The sequence below is a fragment of the Bos indicus genome, chromosome X (genome assembly GCF_029378745.1).
Source record: "Bos indicus isolate NIAB-ARS_2022 breed Sahiwal x Tharparkar chromosome X, NIAB-ARS_B.indTharparkar_mat_pri_1.0, whole genome shotgun sequence".
Taxonomy (NCBI): Eukaryota; Metazoa; Chordata; class Mammalia; order Artiodactyla; family Bovidae; genus Bos; species Bos indicus.
Window position 1 is genome coordinate 44,889,164 of NC_091789.1, and position 5,558 is coordinate 44,894,721.

The 5,558-nt window shown below is 35.5% G+C and overlaps 1 non-coding gene across 1 annotated transcript; it reads right to left on the reverse strand.

Moving 5' to 3' along the window:
• Positions 1–239: 239 nt before the first annotated feature.
• On the reverse strand, positions 240–346 carry LOC139181779 (U6 spliceosomal RNA). Its single transcript, XR_011565520.1, has one exon. It is a non-coding gene; the product is annotated as a U6 spliceosomal RNA (small nuclear RNA).
• Between the last annotated feature and the right edge of the window lie 5,212 nt (positions 347–5,558).

Consider the following 5,558-nt stretch of genomic DNA (forward strand, 5'->3'; position numbering starts at 1 on the left):
AGTATTTTATTACATATTTTTAATATTTTTCTGTATCAATATATAGAGAACACCCTCGTTTTTTCTGTTTGCATTTTAAATACATCGTTTCATACGTGTGAACAGTATATGTAAAGGATAAATTTCTAGACTTGGGATTGCTGGATCAAGAGGTAAGTACATTTGCAATTTGGGAAGATATTGTTGGATTCACTGTTAATCATTTTCACTTTCAGCACAATATATGAAAGTGCCTGTTTTAAATTATGAGATGCTTCATGAATTGGTATGTAATTCTTGTTCAGAGGCCATGTTAATCTTTTCTGAATCATTCCAATTATAGCATATATGCTGCTGAAGTGAACACCACAAAGTCATTTTTAATTTAGTAATGGTTGAATGCTTTTGGGTGGTGTGCAGCCAAATACTGGGCAAACTATAAAACTCCTCTTTCCATTTAGCCTGGAGGTGAAAGAGAGAAAAGGTTTTTTTTTTTTTTTCTGGACAGCAGCAGGCTTTTTTTTTTTTTTCAGAGTGCTGATTGGAAGAGAGCCTTAAATTCTGGCTATATATGAATCTGTGCACTAGCTAATGAGGACATAAATGGCCAGAGTGGTAGACAGAGTTAATGAACACCCAATGTTTTGAGCAATCGTGCATAAAGATAGAGCTCTCTGCTGATTGTAACCAATACAGACTGCAGTAGGATTCAGCCAAAAAAGAAGGAATGATGATTAACAGAAGAGGCGATCTGGTTAAGATCAAGTAAAACATAATTTAAAAATAATAAAAGAACCGATATTTATTAAGCAGAGTTTATAGGCCAAGCACTTTGTCAAGTTGCATATTAATTGTCACAATAATCCTGTGAAATAAGTATGTTTTTAATAATTTTTACAGTTTTTTTTTAATTGTTTACAGATTTTTAAACCAAGGCAACTTGCTCAATGTCTTATGCCTTATAAATGTTGAATTTAGATCTGGTGTGTGAAGCTTAGGATCTTTTCTACTGGACCTAATTTATTTACTGTCTGCCTGGGGGAATAATTTCAGAATTAGTTGAGAAAAGAATAGTAGAAATTTGACAGGGTCTAGAATTTGGCAATTTTATATATATATATATATATATATATATATATATTTTGCTTTTATGAAGAATTCAATCCAGTATTAAGAAAGAGGTTTTTTAAAATGGTGATTGCAGTTAACATTCTGGTGCCCAAAGTAGTCAGAGTAGGCCTTTGGCACACCTTGCATTCTTGTCAATTGCAGGTGCCACTGGCTATGCTTTCCCTTTAAACTTTGGAACAAATACTTGAGAGTCATTTCAAAGAAAAAATTTTCCAGACTTCAGAAGGTTTTCTGACCTGGCTTAGAGACTGACATCTTGGAATCTTACATAGAAAACTTCAAGTTTTGTCCTTTGTTTGCTATAATGGTTTACCCTCATTTGGCTGCTAAGCTGTTTTAGAAAGCTGCCAGGCATCTGTTTCACCTTAGCTGAGGATGCCCCAAGCCTGAATCTCTGGCCACTGACATTCATCAGCTGTTTTAGCTGCTGGCCAGGAAAAGTTACTTGAGCTGTTGTAAACCCAAATGAAGTGCCTTCAACTGTAGCTATATCCACTTTATATTTTCAAGGCCTAATTGAGGATTGCATTTTTTAAAATCTTACAAGGTCAGTTTATAAACTGTGGTAAATAATTCTCTAAGAATAATGTTTCTTCTTTGCATAGACAAAATAATATTCCCTAGATGTAATTGTAGAAAGGGGAGCTCTCTTTTGCCCTGTAATTCGGTCTGTACTTCAAATGACTGTATAATTCACTTTCACTGGGATTGAAAGGCGAGTAGAATGGCTGGTCAGATGCTGAATAGCTGGGCCCTTTCATGGAGACTTTAGAGCAAAGCATTTCCTCTGCCTTTTTCCCACTGCAAATTGCAAAGGGCTGCCTATTTTGCAATTCTGGTGTCTAGACTCTATCTCATGATTAAAGATTATGCTAAATAATAAAAAATGTTTTTTTTAAGAGGCTAGAAAGCTCTTAGTTGAGCATTTGTTATGTGTCTGCCTGTATTAAATATGTTTCACATGTATTATCTCATGTAAATATCCTAGGCTTCTCTGGTGGCTCAGCAGTAAAGAATCAGCCTGCAACGCAAAAGATGCAGGCATGATTCCTAGCTCAGGAAGATTCCCCTGTAGAAAGAAATGGCAATATTGTTGCCTGGGAAATCCCATAGACAGAGGAGGCTGGCAGGCTATAGTCCATGGTTTCACAAAAATTTAGATATGACTGAACAGCTAAACAACAATAATCATATGAGGCAGGTTCCATTCTTATCCCTGCTTTAAGATGAGAACAATAACTTGAAAATTTGTTCATGGATGTGAACTTGTCAGACTTGTAGCAATAGTGACTAGCTTTACTGAAATCTCTATAAATATTAAAATTTGTACAATAAGTTTGATGAATACCTTCTTCATTCACATTGCCAACAGCAGCAACTTACAGCTCATTTGTAGTATCTGCAATGCAGGCAGCAGAGGAGCAAGACATTTGCCTCAATGAGTGCAAAAAAAAGTATTTCAGAATGTTGACATGGAGGAATTGTTTTGTTTTGCTTTCAAATAGGAAGTTTGAACATGTGGAATTGTCTTTTCAGTTGGTACAAAATGGATAAATATTGGCAATTTCTTATATTTTAATATACTTGAAGGGGATGACCTGCAAATAGTCAGAGATCAATATAGAAGAAGAGACAAATTGAAGAGTCTGAGCAGGTGATCAATGTCACAGTCCAGAAAAAGCTGTACTGGAGCAGAATTCACATGTATTGAATATTCAGGCAGTTTGGTGGTGATATCTCTGTTGATTATAGGATACAGACAGAATTCACCACCCTTTTGTAAAGACTTTTTAACTGTCATGTGTGCTCTGCTCTCTAGACTCTCAGATCATAAGGGGTTTGATTGATTATAGCACATATTAAGCATGTCTTGAAACAAATTTGATTACTCCATGTAGTTGAATCCTTGACATGTGTCTACTCAGAGGAAGTTAAGCCCTGCATATAAATAAATATGGATCTAAGTCCTTCTGCTAACCTCTCTCAGCCTCTTATTTATTTCCATCAAGGTCAGTTTTCATTCAAGTCCCAAAGAAGGGCAATGCCAAAGAGTGTTCAAACTACCACACAATTGCACTCATTTCACATACTAGCAAGGCAATGCTTACATCCTTCAAGTTAGGCTTCAATAGTATGTGAACTGAGGATCCAGATGTACAAGCTGGACTTAAATAAGGCAGAGGAATCAGTGACCAAATTACCAACATTTGTTGGATTGTAGAAAAAGTAAGATAATTCCAAAAAATATCTAGTTCTGCTTCACTGACTATGCTAAAGGCCTTGTGTGGATCATATCAAACTGTGGAAAATTCTTAAACAGATGGGAATACCAAACTACCTTACCTGCCTCCTGAGAAATCTGTATGCAGGTCAATAAGCAACAGTTAGAATTAGGTATGGAACAATGGACTGGTTCCAAATTCAGAAAGGAATACATCAAGGCAGTATATTGTCACCCTGCTAATTTAACTTATATGCAGAGTACATCATGCAAAATGCTGGGCTGGATGAAGCACAAGCTGGAATCAAGATTACTGGGAGAAATAGCAATAACCTCAGATATGCAGAGGATACCACACTTATGGCAGAAAGCGAAGAGGAACTAAAGACCCTCTTGATGAAAGTGAAAGAAGAGAGTGAAAAAGTTGGCTTAAAACTCAACATTCAGAAAACTAAGATCATGGCATCTGGTCCCATCACTTCATTGCAAATAGGGACACAATGAAAACTGTGACAGGCTTTATTTTCTTGGGCTCCAAAATCACTGCACATGGTGACTGCAGTCATGAAATTAAAAGACACTTATTTCTTGAAAGAAAAGCTATGACAAACCTAGACGGCATGTTAAAAGGCAGAGACATTACTTTGCCAACAAAGATCTGTCTAGTCAAAACTATGGTTTTTCCAGTAGTCCTGTATGGATGTGAGTTGAACCATAAAGAAGGCTGAGCACTGAAGAATCGATGCTTTTGAACTGAGGTGTTGGAAAAGACTCTTTATAGAGTCCCTGGGACTGCAAGTTCAAACCAGTCAATCCTAATGGAAATAAGTCCTGAATAGTCAATGGAAGGACTGATGCGGAAGTTGAAACTGCAATACTTTGGCCACTGATGTGAAGAGCCAACTCATTAGAAAAACCCTGATGCTGGGAAAGATTGAAGGCAGGAAAAGAAGGGGACAACAGAGGATGAGATGGTTGGATGGTATCATTGACTCAATCAGCATGAGTTTGAGCAAGCTCTGAGAGATGGTGAAGAATGAGGAAGCCTGATGTGCTGCAGTCTATGGGGTCATAAACAGTTGGACACAACTGAGGGACTGAACAGCAATTGCATTGCAAGAATGTGCCATAATCTATGAAGCTAATCCAAATGGATAGATATTAAGTTGTTTTAGGTTATATGATATTATAAACAGTGATAGAATGAACATTTTTTGTGTGTGTATATACATATATGTGTGTGTGTGTATATATATATATATGTGTGTGTGTGTGTGTGTGTATATATATATATTTGTAAATTTGTCAGATTATTTCCTTAAGGTAGCATCTTGAAAGGGGATATTTTTGGATTAAAAATATGCATTTTAAGGCTTCTGATTTATATTATCAAAATGCATTTGCATGTTTTACTGTTTTTATACGTGCACCGTGTTTGTATGAGTGGACCCATTTTACCCATACAATCATCAGCACTAGGTGTTATTCATTCTTTTAAATCTTTGTTAATCTGCTTTAGGAAAAACAGCATTTTGTAATTTTTGTATAATTTTGTCACTACTAAAATTGTAACATTTTACTCATGTGTTTTTAGTCATTCATACTTCTTTTTTGAAGTGATTATTAATGTCCTTTGTCCACTCTTCTGTAATAGAATTTAGCTATTTCCTGTTAATTTTTTAGGGTTTTTATATATTCAAGTCATTAATCATTTATCATCTATGTTGCAAGTATTTTCCCTATTATCCTTTTAAAAAAGTTGTTGTCATGTTCTAAGTTATAAATGTGTTTTTTATTTAAGTTATTAAAGCATTTATTTATTTATTTTTTGCTGTGCCAGGTCTTAGATGTGGCATGTAAGATCTTTGATCTTTGCTGTGGCATGTGTGAATTTTTAGTTGCAGCATGTGAACTCCTAATTATGGCATGTGGGATCTAATTCCTTGACCAGTGATCAAAACCAGGTCCCCTGCATTAGAGCATGGAGCTTTAGCCACTGGACCAACAGAGAAGCCCCTACTGATAAGTGTTTTAGTGAAATAATATTTATTTGTTCTTTCATTTCTGGTTTCTAGCTTTTGTGCAATGTTTAGAGTTCTGTATTTACTCCAAGATTGCACATGTATTCATTCATGTTTTCATCCAGAGCTTGCATTTAAATTGTTTATTCATCAATAATTTATTCTAGTGTAAGGGATTAAGTATTGATCTAATTTTTTGTCTCTGG